Raw genomic sequence first — 17085 nt, 5'->3', positions numbered from 1 at the left:
ACAAAGTTCATCCCAAAGCCACACAGGCAACTAAGTGACCTGCAAAGTACCTGAGCCTGGAACACACACACAGTCCCACACTGATAAAAGCCTTTGTGTTTAAGAAGGGTTCTTTTATTTTGATGTAGCCATTTTGATGCCAAGGAGGTCTTGATGGGGCTCACAGGCTGAGAGAGGGAGGCAAGGTTACACACAGCAAGGGAATATGCTAAATATTTGTTCTGCAAACATTATTACAAATATAAACTACAGTGTTTTATATATATAATATAAATGATTTATAAATATTTATAAATATATACAAAATAATATATATATAATTGCATAGCAAATCTATAATATATTTATATAGTAAATGTATAATGGTATAGCAAAGCATCAAAACATTGTTTTCATATTTATGCTTATAAATATAACTAATTATTAAAACAATATTTTAATAATTTGCTACACCATTTTAACAAGACTTTCTCAAAACCTTCCATTATCCCTCTGCCACGAACTCATAGTCGATACAGAATACAAGCCCTAGAAATATCTCTTTGGGGTGATGCATTCCAGCCACTTCCTGTCACTACTGAGTAAAGCCAAGGATTGACCTGCTAAAGATGATGAAAGATCAGCTCCCTTCTGACTCCATACAGCCCTGCCTCACACTATGAGCTTCGCCTCACTCTGTCCAAGCTGCTTCTGCCCCCTCAACCTTACTGAGAACTGAAGGATACATGAGGAGTCAGTCATACTTCGCAATATTCTTCCTCCACATTATGCTAAAGTTCACATTATATGTCTTACAAAGGCATAAAATTTAAACACGTGTACTCAATCTACTTCATTATCTCAATAAAATTAAGTCACGTTTCACTGAGAGAAAATGGAAGTACTTTTAGGAAAATGGTGTAGAAAGTAGATACCTTTAAAATTCAATTACCCAAATTTCTAAACAAATAAGATTATTAAGGACAATGACTATTAAAACATTTTAAAAAGATTAGTCTGTAGTTAAGTTTCGAAGAGTACAAACTCTAAGGAAATAAAAAAAGGCAATTAAAACTAGAAACTAAAAGGAGTTTTTAATCATAAAAAGAATGAGTACTGGGGTAAATTTCTATATGAATTCCTTTGATTTTAATTTTTAAATTAAAAAATATTATATTGTATTTATTTATTTATTTACAGTACAGTCGTTATTCCCCCTCCTAGTCCGCCCTCCCACTATTCCTAATCTCATTCCTCCTCCCTCCTGTCTCCAAGAGGATGTCCCCACCCCCACCTCCAACCAGGCCTCCCCATTCCCTGCGGCCTCAAGTTTCTTGAGGGTTAGGGGCATCACTGAGCCAGGCCAGGCAGTCCTCTGCTGTATATGTGTGGGGGGCCTCGTTCCAGCTAGTGTATGATGCCTGATTAGTGGCTCAGGGTCTGAGGGATCTCAGGGTTAGTTGAGGCTGCTGGTCTTCCTCTGGGGTTGCCCCCCAACCCCAGCTTCTTCCAGCCTTTCCCTAATTCAACCACAGAGGTCCCTGACTTCAGTCCATTGGTTGGGTGTAAATACCTGCATCTGTCTCAGTCAGCTGCCTATTGGGCTTCTCAGGGGGCCTCCATGCTAGGCTCATGTCTGTAAGTACACCACAGCATCAGTAATGGTGTAAGGCCTTGGTGTCTCCCCATGAGATGGATCCCCAGGTGGGTTGGTCACTGGACCTCCTTTCCCTCAGTCTCGTCTCCATTTTTGTCACTGCAGTTCTTTTAGACAGGAATTCTGGGTCAGAGTTTTCTACCTGATGGGAAGAGGGGACTTGTGGAGTCTATGTGTAAATTCTCAAGACTAAGAATGTTATTTATACCAGAAGCTCTAGGCCGCAAGCCAAGGGACAGAGAAGTGAGCTCTGTATACCAGGAGCTTTGGAAGCGTCTAAACGTTCAGGGTAGATAGTAGGTGCTTCTGACTATACTTCTTGCTGATACCTCTTCTTCAAACTGCATCTCAATCACTCCCAGAATTCCTGGTCTTTTCTCCTAATGAAGCAATGCCCATATGCTGTTATTCTGAATTAGAAAAGAGTTTAAAAATTCAGCTCAGCTGCTACCCTCAGACCCGTGTCTCATTGGGGTTCATGTTGTGGTGTCTTAGTTATATTTTACATAAAATGAAGAAAGGGGCCCTGACTTATTGGGCAGATGTGAAAGACTGAGGTAATTTCAGTGAGTCAATCAGTACAAAGCTTAACACACTGTCAGCACATGGTAAGTTTTAACGATTTAACTATTTTGATAAGTGAGACTGAAAACAGACAGGATGAACAGGAAGTGAACAGGAAGCCATAGTGGAAGTTCAAATATTAGTCAAGTAAATTAACATACTTATCTTTGTAGCACTCTTCATTTTTTCTTGTCCTTTTTGTCCTGTTAAAGCACACACGCCCACACATGTGTGCAATTGTGCGTACACACACACACACACACACACACACACACAGCAACTCATGTTTTATTAATGAAAATATATAAGATAATAAGAGTGTGACTTTCCCAGATAATGTTTTAGAACACATTGATTCCTATGTGGGGAGACAGAAGGCAATTTGGATCCATGTGAATTATAATCAAGAAAGAAACAAATAAAATACATCATAGAAATAGATGGACAATGGATTAAAATGGGTTTCTGAGATTACATGATTAGAGTCTCAGTGACAGATTAAAAATGGTGAAGCAGAGAGTAGGTGTTCTTTCTCCAGTGCGGTGCAATGTCTTGGGTTCCATTTGTCTGTTGGAGGACACTTCACCAACTTCAAGGTTGCTTCTATTTCCTGGCTACTGTGAATGTGGTGGCAGTGGGCACTGCTGAGCAAGTGTCTGTGGAGGAGATGGTTAAGCCTGTGAGCATGAGCGCCAAGGAGTGATGTAGCTGGGTCAGGCGGTAGATTTACTTTTGGTTTTTAAAGGATTCTTTACACTGCTTTTCAGAGTGACCACATCAATTTGCATCCTACCAAAAGTGAATGAAGGCTCCAGTTTCCTCACAATCTTTAAAGTGTTTGTTGTTAGTTGTTTGAGTCATTCTGACTGGTGTTAGATAAAATCCCATAGTTGCTGTCATTTGCATTTCCAGGATTACTAAAGATGATGAACATCTTTACTTTTATTTTTTTTAACTTTCTTTTCTATTGAGAACTCTCTGTTTAGATCCCAAGCTCCTTTTTTTTTTTTAAAAAAAAAAACTGGATTATTAGTTCCCTTGGGTGTCTGCTTTTTTGAGATCGTTGCATATTCTGGATATTAATTCTGGGTTAGAAATATAGCTGTCAAAAACTCACCAACATTCTGTGTGTTCCTACTTCACCTTGTTGACTGTTTCCTAAGCTGCACAGAAATGTTCTAGTTTCAAGAGGGACCAGTTGTCAAGTGTTATTTTTATATCTGGCCAAATGGAGTTCTGTTTAGAAAATCCTTCCCTATGCTATATCATAATAGTGTTTTGCTTATGTTTTCTTTGCGCTTTAGTGTTTCAGATTTCAAATTGATGTCTTTGGTCCACTTAGATCTCATTTTTGTGCAGGGTGATGGACACAAGTCTAATTTCATTCGTCTTCATGTGGGCAGCCAGTTTCCCCAGAACCATTTGCTGAAGATTCTGTCTTCTCTCCAGTATATGTTTTTGCTTCTTTGTCAAATATCAAAGAGCTTTAGTAATGAGTACTTATGTCTGAGTTTTCTATCATCTACCAATAGTAGAAGTGTCTGTTTTGTGCCAGTGCCATGCTGTTTTTATTACGATAGCTCTATAATATATCCTGAAGACTGGTATAACAATCCATCTAGGATTCATTTGCTTGGGGTTGTTAGCTACCCAGAGTCTTTTCTGATTCTATATGCATTTTAGGAAATTTTCCTATTTCTGTCATAGGTATTTTGATTTGGATTACATTAAATCTGGAAATTACTTTTGGTAGGATGGTCATTTTCATAATATTAATTTTATCCTTCCATAAACATGGGATGTCTTTCTATTTTCTGATGTCTTGATCTTTTTCTTTAAAGATATGAAGTTTTCACTGTAGAAGTCTTTTACCTCCTTGTTTGGCTTTATTCCAAGATATTTTTAACATTTTTGACTTTACTGTAAATAAAAGCATGTCCATGATCTCTTTTTCAATGTTTTTTGGTGGTGTATGAAAAGCTGATGATTTTTTTTGTGTATTGATTTTGTATCCTGTTTCTCTGCTGAAATTGTTGACTGTTTCTAGATGTTTTCTGGTAGATTTTTTGGAATACCATATATGTATAATTATAATATTTTATATAAATATATATACATATATATATAACCATATAATCTGAAAACATAGACCATATGGCTTTCCCTTTTCTCATTTGTATCTCTGTATTATCCTTCCATTCTGTTATTGCCCTGGTAGTACTTACATCACTATTTTCAGAAGGAGTGGGGATCATGGGCAGCCCTATCTTGTTTCTGATTTCAGTTGGCATTGCTGCCATGCCACCAGAAAAATATTGTGCAAGCTGCCCAAAGTGGTATACAATTACCAGTCTTACTCAGCTGCAACACACATGAACCACAAGAACTATCAGCATAGTAAGATATCCGTAGATGTAAAATAAATTGGTATCTACATGGTAAGTAATAACAGCTAGATGTAGGGCTCATGCAAAAGAAGGAATATCATGTCTGGTACTTGAAATTTTGCAAATTTATTGAGGCTAGTGAGATCATGAACTTTGCGGAAGAATCTACTACTATCACTTTTCTAGACCAGAATAATTCCTCATCACATTCTAAATCTTATCTTATAGCCACAGAAAAATATAGCTACCACCCCTCATCAAAGGCGCTTTTCTTTACAGCAGATGGAAATAATCACAGAAAACCACAACCGGGCACAATGCAAAGATCAACAGATCATGGGGAGCCTATCCCTAATTAGTATTCTACAGGACAACTCTTGCATCCATGGCTAGAAAACATCATGGAAGAGGGAGCAGAAGGAATCTAAGAGGCAGAACCAGGAAGTCTTCTGTGAAACAATCTTTCATAGAAATGGCTGCATAAGTAAGAGTAAGATGATGGCACTCTTGATAGACATGCTGTCATCGAAGTGGAAAATTCTCTCAGAGTCCCATCACTAGACAAAGAATTATAGGCAACCAATAGAAGCCAGGAGAAGGAAAATTACCCTCTTCTGGAGATGAAGCCCCTATTTGTTATATATCAGAATAGTTGGTGGGTCACATTCCTGGCTTGTGTCCTATCTCTCTGCTCTAGTGTTGGTGTCAGGTTCTCTGGTCTCCATGCTTGCTAGTTGGAACACCGGGACTCTACCCCACTTTTAGAGACACTGGTTATTTTTTGAAACTCTCAATTCCTGCACATCTGCTGTTTGGTGTATTAATCAGTAGAAAGTTGTCTGAGTCCATTAAGTCTTTAAAACTTAGAGACTACCCTACATTGATAATGGGTTAATGAGAATAAATAAAACGTTTCCATTGCTAAGGCTCTAGGACAGGACACCAGTATCAGAAAAAGAAAACATAGTTATTCTATATGTACACATGTACTCTGATAACTTCTCATTTGGGGAATATAATACTCTATTAGTCAGATTTGGAAAGATTGCAAACAACAGACAAAACTTTAACTTAAGCAAAGAAATTTATCACCATTCATTGACCAGCCCCAAGAGCTTTGAAAAAACTAAAAACTTAGATAGTATCAGGGATATTTGCTTCAGTAACACAATTCAGTCTTTCCAAAAGGTATCAGTGAGCCAAATAATTCATATTATTTTTACTTACCTTATGTCAATTTTAAGATACCTTTTGACACACATTCTAAACTATTTATTGACTGAGAGAGGATACAACTCTTTAATCACATCAGAAAGATGGGGAAATGCATGAAATATGGTGATCCCTAAAGAAAAAGAGAGACACTGTTAGCAGAAGGGTGAGAATCATGATGAAGGATCCTCAACAGATGTTAATGACAAAAGAGCAGCCAGGAAGATGTCTACTGAAGGCTGGAACTTTGTATCTAGGCCAAAATATCCTGGAGACAAAATAAATGAAAGAGTTGTTTATGAATATGTGTGTGCAAATAATCTATAAGACATTATAGGGCATAGTCAAGTGCCTTTTGAATGAGCTGAGGACAAAGCTGAAAGGGTGGTATGACAATGGGAGCACTGATATTTTCATGGGGGCAAAAACAGAAAAAGCCAAAAAAATATTGTTTCATCTGGAGTCTTCATATAAATGGAAGAAAAAGAGAACTCTAACAAGAAGAACATTTGTCAAAGTGTAAAGATGAAAAGTAAGCAAAGGTTTGAGAAGATGGGAACTATAATTTCTTTTAAATTATAGGCAGGTGACTGTGTAGATAATGAGGCAACATTAGGCTGCTGAGGGTGATGAGGAACAAGCAGAAGAATGAGTTCCTTTCATCCAGTGAAGAAGCAATGAGACCCTGGCCTCTGTGGCAGCAGTGTGCAGTGTGGCTAGTGCAGGAAGGATGCTGGCAGATAAATGATCATTTGCAACCATGGACTAAAACATAATGAGCAGGAGTGAGAGTCAGAACTGACACAGAGTCCAGGAAAGGTGAGTAGAAAGGTATCTAGCCGTCGATGGCAGGGAGCAGTTCAGTTTTGAGGATATCCGCTTAGACTTTGTGATTGATGATCATAATATTATGGATGGAATGAGAGAGGGAAGGTGAAGAAGAAGGAGACAAGATTATTTAGATGACAATCTGTATTCATAGAAGTGGAAAGTAAAGTGTCAATGTCTTGGCCCTTTGTGTGGTGTAACCTTGTAATTTATAAATAACAGATCTATATCTCATAATTCTGTAAACTAAGAATCCATCATCAAAGGACCAGCAAGTTTGATTTCTGGTGAGCAGTGTGTCCTTGTTCCTAGGATGGTACCTTGGTTGTTATTTCCTCTAGCATAGAGGGATACAGTGTCCTCTCCTGATAGAAGGGGCAAAAGAAAAAGTCAAGAGACCTACCATCCTTTTCAGTTGATAAACTTATGTTGAGAATGGAATCCTTAGGGATACAATCATTTCTCAGCGGCCCCAATGAAATGATTAATATAGACACTATTACATTGTAAATTAAATTTCAGTATGTATTTTTAAAGGAACAGATATTCAAACAAGAGAAGTTAAGTAAAGAGAAAAGAAAATGTCCCTGGGTATTGGGCAGCAGCATGTGAAGCAAAGAGCGAGTTAGTCTAATACTTTTAGAATAAACCAAAGTGGAGGGAACTTTTAGAATAGAAGCCAACTGGCTTGCAGAGGTTTGCAGTAAGGTCAACAAGAGATATACTTAAAGGTGAGAAATAATGAGAATGGGGTATTCAGAGAAGAGACCAAGGCTGTTGGCTGCAGAGTAGCAAGCAGGGATGGTGTCCTGGACTGCAAGAAGAGGGTGGGAATATAGATTGACTAGGATGAGCAAACTTGCGTTTTCCAGCTTTGATCTCAGTAGGTTGAGGGAAAATCTGTATGTCAAGAGCAAGACTAGAGAACGTGGGACTTAAAAAATAAATAGAAAATTTGAAGCAACTGCTGTGAACTATCTATTGTGATAATAGCTGCTGGGATGGTGGAAAATCCACTAACTTCTTCTCTTCCTTCCCAGAAACTTCTGGCTTTGTGACCCAAACAATTGAATTGTCCATTACCTTGACAGTTTGACAGCCACAGTGGCCAGGGTTCCGTTTACTTCTATCTCCTGACTGGGACAATACTCTCAATCTAATGGCATTTGTGCAATGGAATAACTGATTTGTTACTTTATCTATTAGATTGTCATCACACAGTCACATTCCAGTCTAGAGCTTGATATATTGGAACTCATGTGACTGTGGTCTCTGAGTCCAGGTCACTAAGCATGTGGCCCTAATGAACATTAGACAAGAATCAACATGGCTCAGTCCCTCAGGCATTTTATCATTCAGCAAAGCCCTGATTTCATGATACTGTTGAGCCATTTGTCACCTTCTATTGTCTTTAGTTTTGTTGCATATTGCTTCATTTGTGAGGAACTCAGAAATATAGAAAATAGAGAGCAAACTCAAAATGCTAATTCAGTCATTTTGTTTCAAGATCTCCCCATAAAATCCATGGCATTTTAAGTTCTCATGTAATTCATCAGCATAATTAATAACATGTGAAGACTTATATATTAACATACTCTGGTATCTTAATAACATGTAAAAGTAAGATATAATGGTTTTTTACATATACTCAGAATTCCTGTCTATTGAGAGTAAGTTTTCTAAATAATCTATTTTTATGTACATTGGTGTTTTGCCAATGTATTGTCATTGGTGGTTTTCAATTTGTGTTGCCAATATACTCACTGGAGCTTTGTCAAACTCCCAGTAGCCAACCCCTTAAAGATACTGAGTCCTTCCCCAAACCGCAGCAAAAGCAATCAACTGTGAAGAACTACGCTTCGGCAGGATTTAAGGATTTCTCACAGGATTTAAGGATTCTCTTCAATAGCTTCATGCCTGGACTGCTTCTTTTGGGGGTTAGGAAGTTTGTCACCGAGGCCATCAATATCTCTCATTCCCATTTCTGAGTCTTCCATCAGGTGCCTCCTTGCCCATGGCAGCTGGCAGCGGTACAGGTCTTGGACATCAAGAAGATTTCTGAGCAGAACAGATCACAGACATCAACATGGCCTCCAAGTGGCAGCATGGGTTATAGACATCAACATGGTTTCCAGTGGCAACACAAATCACAGAAGTCCTTTAAGAAAACTTAATCCAGAAAATCAACCATTCTTCATCTTCAGTATCTTACTGCTGCTGGAATCCTGGGCACGACCATCATGTTTGCAGCCCGTAGGCAGCATAGCACCTGACTCAGGCGAGCCCAGTGCGTTCTGAAGCTCAGAAGCCTTAGGAATCTCTCTACTTGGCAAGAACGTGCTCCTTTGTCTACCGAGGTCACTTCCCAATTTCTTAGCCTCAGAGGTTTTCTGATAATGAAATAATTCAGGAGCACAAATTATCTATCAAGATGGTAATATAACGCACACCCACACCTTGTCACTGAATTTGAGAATGTATAGCACAGATTTGAATGATGGCAATTTGAACTTAGAATCCCACTTTTGTACCAATCCTATAAAAATGGTATGAGTTAAAAGCTTCTAATGGGATTTGAAGGATTTTGCTATGGAAGTTAATAAGTTAGAAAACTCTTGGGCACACTGCCCTGTAGTCCCTGGTTCCTGAAGCTCATTTAACTGTGGCTTCAGTGGACCCACTAGGTGATGTGCTATGGTCAAGGACATGTGAAAAAGCAGAGGTAGTAAATGAGGCTCAAATATTACTATTTGTTAAATAAAGGACAAATAGACAGAAGCAGCCACCTCCATTTATTCTCTATATATGCATCTAATTATGCAATGGGCATTGTGTGGTGGACTCAGAAAGCTAGAGTCAGGGTTAGAGTTTGTAAGAAATAATATTCCTTAAAGAGAAATTATTGTGGTTGTCTTTTTTATACAAGAGAAAATGGAACATCCCAGGACTGGTAACTGTCTCCATGTTTCTCTCCAATGTCCATGTAAGTTTTTTTCTAGATCTGTTGCTGAGGGACTTTAAGGTTTAGAACAAACAGTAACCTTATAATGAAACATCATACATGAAAGCACAAGTTCACCTCCACAATAGGAAGGGTTGAGTCTCCTGGCTCACTCCTGTGCTGGTCCCAGAGCCAAAGCTTCTTCCTTACATCTACTCTTGGAGACAAGAAGTTGCCAAGGCAACTAACAGACTAAGGAATGCATTCTAAGAATAGTCCAGGTCCTGACTGCTGTGAAACCAAGAAGCACTTGAATTAATTGATGACCAAAACCTTAAAAGATGTTTTTGAAAAAATCTGCCTAATCACTGATCTTGTGAACTTATGGCTAATTCCAAATGCATTTCTATTCTTTGACTACATCATGCTTCTGACATGGAGATGCTCTATTCCTAAACCTCATCCAAACACATGATAAAGTCACAGGATTTAAGCTCTATTGATTGGTGAGGAGTACAGAGATACGATACTAAAGACAAAAGTGTAGAAGAAAGGGGACCATGTAGAAGGAAGGAAATGAAAGAACAAAAATCCTTGTGTTCCAGGTCATTAGCATATTAAGAGTGGCAGGGGAGCTTCAACATAATTTTGTCTGAATATTGAAATTCATGAGAAACTGAGAAAAGCTATGAGGTGCATAGCACAGTACACATATAGATCCAAGAATATACAAATTTCAGGTTAGGAAACCATAAGCTAGATCCCTATAGTTCCTTTCCATTCTATATAAACAACCTCAGTATAGAAACTTGCCACAAGACACTGATAGCTAATTGTTTACATAGGAACCTGTAGCCCCAGTTGAGCATCATAGAGCATGAAGGATATGGTCACTGTTTCAAGCATTTGAATATCTCACACGTATGCTTCAGCTCCCTAAACATGTCCATTCCACAAAGCAAAAGTCAGAGAATACCTAAAGCTGCTGTAACAATTCTTAGCAGGGCTTCTTTTTCTCCCTGTCTCATAACCCAACCCCCATACCAAACATTCAAAGAAATTAGAAGAGCTGTTGTTGTTGTTGTTTGGTGTTTCCCCCCTTTAGAAAAAAGCTTAATAATGACCTGAAATGGACAATGGATTTTTCTAGTTTGGTTCCCCTCTTCCTATTTTCTCTTATATAGGGCAGGATACTTCTGACAGAGGAAGTTCTTCTGACAGTGTTGCATTTCCATGGTGATAGCAGAGGTCAAGGTTAACAAACCAGGGTACTGAGACCCTTCTACTGCAGCGAGGATGTGAAGAAAGGCCTGGCAAAGTGTCACCAGGAGACCCAACTTCACAGCATCCTCGCTTGAATGGCCCACAGAGCCTAGCTTGTGCCTTTATGAATGGAGAAGTCTGTGATGTGTTGAGTATAATAATAGTTCCTTCCCTTCCCCCCCTGTGCAGAAATTTGCTGTGCCCTTCCTCTCAGAGGCCAACAACTGATGCCTCTTCTGACCAACAATCTGTGGATTGTTGGAATATGTATGTGCTCTTTGTATGGTCACCAGCAGTTCAGAGATGCCAAGTTTTAGAAACCAAATGTACTTTAGAAAAGCAATTTGATCTTTGGGAACAAGAGACGCTAAATAAGTTCTGCCGTGTCAGGACAGGCCAAACAGGCGAATTAATTAAATGGTGAGTGGGAAGAATCTAGCTTAAATCAAGTATCAGATAACTCAAATAATACCCCTCCTAAAATCTACCTCAGTTATTCTGCCCGAAACTAAATGTTCTGATTTTATTGTTTTGTATTCTCTTCTACTTTTATGTGGGCGTCTTGTACAGCTTTATTCAGATTAAATTTAAAGAGGAAGAGATGCTGGGAAGAACATAAGCTACTGTGGGCCAAGATTATTAAAGGTAATTTGGTCAAAAACCTCTGAGTTCTTGGAGAGGAAGCGGAAGCAGCCACTGCATAAATGAGTGTTCTTAGGATCCTAAATATGGAATAAAATAGACTCTTGTGGCTTAGAGAGTCATGGTACAGGATATTCAAAAGGAGGGCAGCTTTTCCTATCTTAAATGATATTAGTAAATTTTTGAAAGTTAAATATTCCACATACAAATTGACTCCCATGATTATCTAAATACAAAAGAATCTAGAATTTTAATAGCCAGAACTCCAGATCCAAACAGTAATTACCTATCAGATTTCCTGCCGAAATACTCATCTAACAAATAAAACTCAGTGAGATCAAAGTGGACCTTCTGGTCTGTCTTACTCTTTGCTGGCTTTCCCCTACCTCATTAAATACCCCTGAGTCACTAGTTCAAACAGGACTAAGAGCCAACATTGTCTCCCCTTTCTCCATCATAAAGAACATTATGCAACTTGTTAATACTGCTCAAATCCATTCCCTTCATCCTGTCTCCAGTTCGGCCTGCCCTATTTAGACCCATATCCTCTCTCTAAAGAATGTTCATACCCTTTTGTACTTAGCCTTCTCCTTCCAACTTGCCCATATCTAACAATCACTTTTGCTGGAGGATGTTTTTGAGAACTATGGTATTCAAGGGCTGATTTCTGTGCCTCCAGAAGTCTGGTTGACGTCTGACTTTGGTGTTGTCATTATTATGGAGCATCTCTGAACTCAACATTCTGTAAACATTGCTCTCCATCCATCACCTTCTGACTGGTTAAATAAGGTGCTTAATAGCCAGTGGGTGGGGAGGAGAGGAAAAGGCAGGACTTCTTGGCCCAGAGAAAAATACACAGAGAGAGACAGAGACAGAAACAAAGACACATAGACAGAGAGAGACAGATGCAGTGACACAGACATAAATGGGGTCTCAGATGGGGACCAAAGAGTCAGTCATCGGTACATGGACATTGATGGAGGAGGTGCCATGGGAGACTAAGATGGCAAGTTGGGGGCCACGTGGCTAGGAAATAGGTTAGGCTATTATTGTCAGGTCAGAATAGCTGAGCATCTGGATTCTAATAAATATAAAGGTCTCTGCAGCGTTATTCAGAGTACGGGCAGCCATAGAAAGCTGTTCTATTACACCCTTCCAATATGTAAGGAGAGTGGTCTTTAAGACTCAAATGTGATTACGGTCATTCCTTTGCCTCCAAGAAACTAAAGTTCAATGCAACAAACACAGCTTTCAGCTTGAATGGGATAAAATACCACTTATTCTGGAGCTAAATGAACAACCATGGCCTGGGGATGCAGATTTACGTTACTCCAAAATCCATGTGGACATTCCCAATGTGATAACTGTCTCTTAATGTTCTTATGGTCACATAACAGAAAGTTCTAGCCCAAGATCTACATTTTCAAATGCGTCGGTAGAAATATCATGTACACAGGTTATGACAAAAAGGGGGAGAGTTCTACTATAGGGCTCAGATGGTACTTGTTGGCCTTTGCTGTGGTGGAAGCAATAGGTCTACTAATAGATTCCAAATGTCTCACCTCATAGACACAGAGACGTTAGGTCACATACAGAGGTGGGTGAGGAATGATAACTAAGGTGTCTAAGGATAGCCCAAGGTGAATGATAATTAGGCTCTGTCCTGAAATAGTCCAGCCTTTACACAGCTGTAGTACTAAAGCTGTAGTTAGTTAACGCACCACGTAGAAAGTTTAATCTAAGGTGTGGCTTCTTTCCAGAAATTCTTTTTCTTACTACCTTCAGGAGAAATTTCAAATTTACAAGACTCAGTAGAAACCCTGCCTTATGGTATCTCTACACCTTTACCGTGTATACTCCACTCTCTACCCGACTCTATCCAGACCGAAGTCCATACTTTAGTGCATAGATTCCCAGTGAAATCACAGTGAAAGAAAACGTTGGGGATACTTATTTTCTAAGAAAATTCTTATGAATTAAAAATTGGCTCCTGTAGAAATTAAGAAACTAGCCTTTCCAAAAAACACGGGTGGAGTGCATATTCCCAACATTTCGGGCATTTTTTCCTGAGGCAGGGAATATGTTGGATGGAAGAAAGGATTCAAGTTTATCTCCTTTGGAAAGAACATACAGAGCAAGAGTTTGCCAACTGCCTAAATATTTTCACCATGATATCTTAGGTCACTTAGTAATCTCTTTAATTTCTAACAAATGTAAAATGTTTTTATAGAATCACAGTTAGGCTAAGAGGGTCTATAGTAATGATCTGGTCCTGTCTGACAACTCCCATCAGGACATCCACATAGAGACATTCAAGTTTCTAAAATCAAGCACTAATTTCTATACCTCTACTTGCAAAATCCTTTGCTGATTAAGAGCCACAGGAATAAAACCATCCTTAGGTTGGCTCACAGGATTCGTATTACCCAGTCTATACCACTCATGAGGACCTCATCTTGCCTGAGTCCCTTCCTGTAGTCTATTCTCCCTGCCTATGCCATGCTTCAGACAAGTCTTGCCCTTTCAAGCCTCCACACCCCTGTCTATCCCTGTTATCTATGATCCTTACTTTCTTTACTGTCTTCGCCAACCACTGCTACTCATTCTGCGGCACTCATTTGTCCAGCATCATGAATGTTAGAAAAACTAATGAGGACACCAAGCCAGTATGAGAATCTGAGTGAAGATCATGACCGCCTAACTTTATCTCCAGACAGTAAGATGGGGACACTCTTCTTTCATGACATAGATGGCTTATAATAGATCGTGCTTTGTAGAAAACCTTAGATTCTCAGGAGCCAATAAATATTAATATTCACCTAAAGGACAAGTCACCAGCCTGAAGCTGGGACCCTCTTTCCCATCCAGTCGGCTATCTATCATCTTTGACACAGCCTCTTGCTCACCATGCTGCCAGGCAGCTAGAAGCTTCTATTGGTACATCAAGCTAGACAAACAACTTGATGTGTCCCTTACATCATCAGTCCCTTCCTGTGTCAGCTTTGATTTCTCAGGCTGCCACTTTCATGACATCTGCCCAGATTTCCCAATTAGTCAGGGCAAGCCAGATTCGGGCTGAAAATGAAAATCAAATAAGGCATGTTTGCTCAATGCCTTGGTAATAATAAAATAATAAAGTAAAGGAAGCAGGCTTTCCAATTCATTGATGTCACCTTTGTTTTTGGTTTTTGCAAATGGCAGAGGGATTAAAAAGATAAAAATAAAATCACTTGGAGAAGGTTCAACTCAAACTTGAAATTCACTTAAGCCTGTAGCCTTTTTCAGGAATTACCCACCAAGATGCCAGTTGACAAAGTTGTCAACTAGAAACTCACTGTCAAAACTTATCTAGTGACAAGAAGATGAAATTACCACGTGTGTATTAAATTTGTACAAAGATCTTGTATTCTGGAAAAGAAAATCAAAACTTTCCAACTAGAAACTTCACTGAAAGATCTGAATTACTTAAGTTTAAGTAAATGTCTCTTAAAAACATATCCTAAATAGATATATTTTGTCTGCTTCTAATTACATTCTGCCTTATTTTCTTTTCATAAATCAGTTTTCTGTTGTAAATCAATAAAGAACAGCAAAGATGCCAGTGTTCCCATACGAAAGCTAGAATTTTCTTCTTTTTTTTGTCTTTTAGTTACAATTTCCCCTACCCAGAAAAATATTTTTCTTCTTCATTAGTTTTATTGGGCTATGTTAAATATAAATTTATATATTAAGGAAAAATCTAGTGGGCCAGACTGACTTTCTGGTACCCCTTACCCACCAATTAACTGGGTATTCAGTTGAATCTCACTGGAGAATCTATAAACTCATGAATGTAGGTGGACTCCATGTAGGAAGTTATCCTGGATGGTTCACGAGTGAAGCCAGAAAGTTAGTGAGATGACTCCATTCCTGTATTCACTGTAGTAACCTTCACAGTAGCCAAGATATGGCAATAAGTCTAGGTAGACAGACAAGGACGTACATGATGCTGCATTTCAAACTACTGCCAATAGAATAGTACATGGTTATAAGAAATGGAATTTTGTCATTTGCAGCAATATGGGTGGGGCTAGAGGATATTGTGTTCAGTAAAACAAGTGAGCATAGAAAAGATAAACATCATATGTTGTGTTGTCACTTACAACACATAGAGTAAAAATGTTAGTTACCCCCAGTCATTTCACACAGAAGCAGAGAGTGGAGCAGTAGTTGCCACAAGCTTGGAAAGGTTAAAGAATGTAAAATATAGTTAGGGGTGAGATTGTGCTAAAAAATTCCTTTCTAGTGCTTTATATATTTGTAAATAACCATGATTGATAACCAGTAATTGTACATTTTAAAGTAGCAAGTAAAGGAGACTTTTGGCCCAAATCTACACACACACACACACACACACACACACACACACACACACACAGAGGATGCATGTATATATGCATTTGCATGTGTATACTTTATATGAAGGATACACCACTTACTCTGATCTAATCATACCATACTATTGACATATATTAAAATTTGAGATTATTTCAGAAATGTGTATGATTAATATGTCAATTAAAAATAAATCATTTCTGAACCTATTTGCAACTTACATAGTCTTCCATTTCTCTTCTCTTGTTATCACTGAGATTACTCATTGTGACTACTATGCCTGAATGTCTATTTTTTAATTTCTAAAGAATTCATTTATATTTTTAAATGTTTTTATGTGACTTGTGTTAGTGGAAACCACTGTAACTCCCGTGAGTAATAAAATGCTTATATATTGTCCCTTAAGTCCCAGATGCAAATGGTATACAGAAAAATAATGATATTTCTTTCTGTAACATCCAGTTTAATTTCCCAAAAGAGTCTGTAATTATCTCTAGGGAGGTGAAAAATCCAGCCTGCCTACATGGCTACAGGTAGATATGACAAGACTTCATGTTTCTCCATTTCTATCCTTGTTAAGGTTACTAGCAAACCTCCCTTCCTTATAACACACCTACCCTGGGCATTCAAAGGAGATTTCAATGGGTTAACACTCACCATTTGAAGGGGAAAGGCAGAGAGAAGGAGGTCATGGCTGAGAGAAGGCTTGTCTTTGAGAACTGTGTCTGACAGTCAGGGAGCACCCTGCTGCAGAGGGTCACAACCCCAAGTTCTGTTTCATGTTAAGGAGTCATGGCCAAGGTTTGTCAAAACAAAGCCACATACAACACCCTAGTGCCAAACAGGGCAGGAGTTCTGGCTGTGCAAATGAAATCACTGGGAATTCCTTTGGAGTGAGAGTTCCAGCCCTGAGCTCTGTGGCTTAAACAGATGCAGATGTCTAATTGTGCCTATTGCTATCTCCCTTAGGCTCAGCTTGGAGCATCCCGCTTCTCTTTGCAAAATCCTTAAGGATACCACCCTCCTTGAACAAAGTATCAACTCTTCAACCTGCTTTTCCACTTTCCCTATGTTTTGCTCTAATGTATTTCCAACTATGAGCCACAGTAGTCCAAAGTGCCAATCAGGATCCAGAATAGTCCAAACGTACCAATCATGAACCACAATAGCTCAAAAGTACCCATCATGAGTCACAACTGGCCAAGGTGTCAATCATGATCCAGAATAGTCCAAAAGTG

The 17085-nt window shown here is 38.8% G+C and overlaps 1 long non-coding RNA gene across 3 annotated transcripts; it reads right to left on the bottom strand.

Annotated features, from left to right (window-relative positions):
- Positions 1-1002: 1002 nt before the first annotated feature.
- On the bottom strand, positions 1003-16570 carry LOC148004130 (uncharacterized). Of its 3 annotated transcripts, XR_015627660.1 has the most exons (3): positions 16505-16570; positions 8512-8685; positions 1003-2856 (listed from the first exon to the last, which is right to left on the bottom strand). It is a non-coding gene; the product is annotated as an uncharacterized LOC148004130 (long non-coding RNA). The 3 variants fall into 3 exon arrangements; XR_015627658.1 differs by lacking the exon at positions 1003-2856 and having other exon boundaries at positions 4695-9017; XR_015627659.1 differs by lacking the exon at positions 1003-2856 and having other exon boundaries at positions 4695-8685.
- Positions 16571-17085: the final 515 nt, after the last annotated feature.

This window comes from Rattus norvegicus, chromosome 8 (genome assembly GCF_021556685.1).
Source record: "Rattus norvegicus strain SHRSP/BbbUtx chromosome 8, alternate assembly SHRSP_T2T, whole genome shotgun sequence".
Taxonomy (NCBI): domain Eukaryota; kingdom Metazoa; phylum Chordata; class Mammalia; order Rodentia; family Muridae; genus Rattus; species Rattus norvegicus.
Note: the sequence above shows the minus strand (reverse complement) of the source record. Positions and strands in the feature narration are given on the sequence as shown.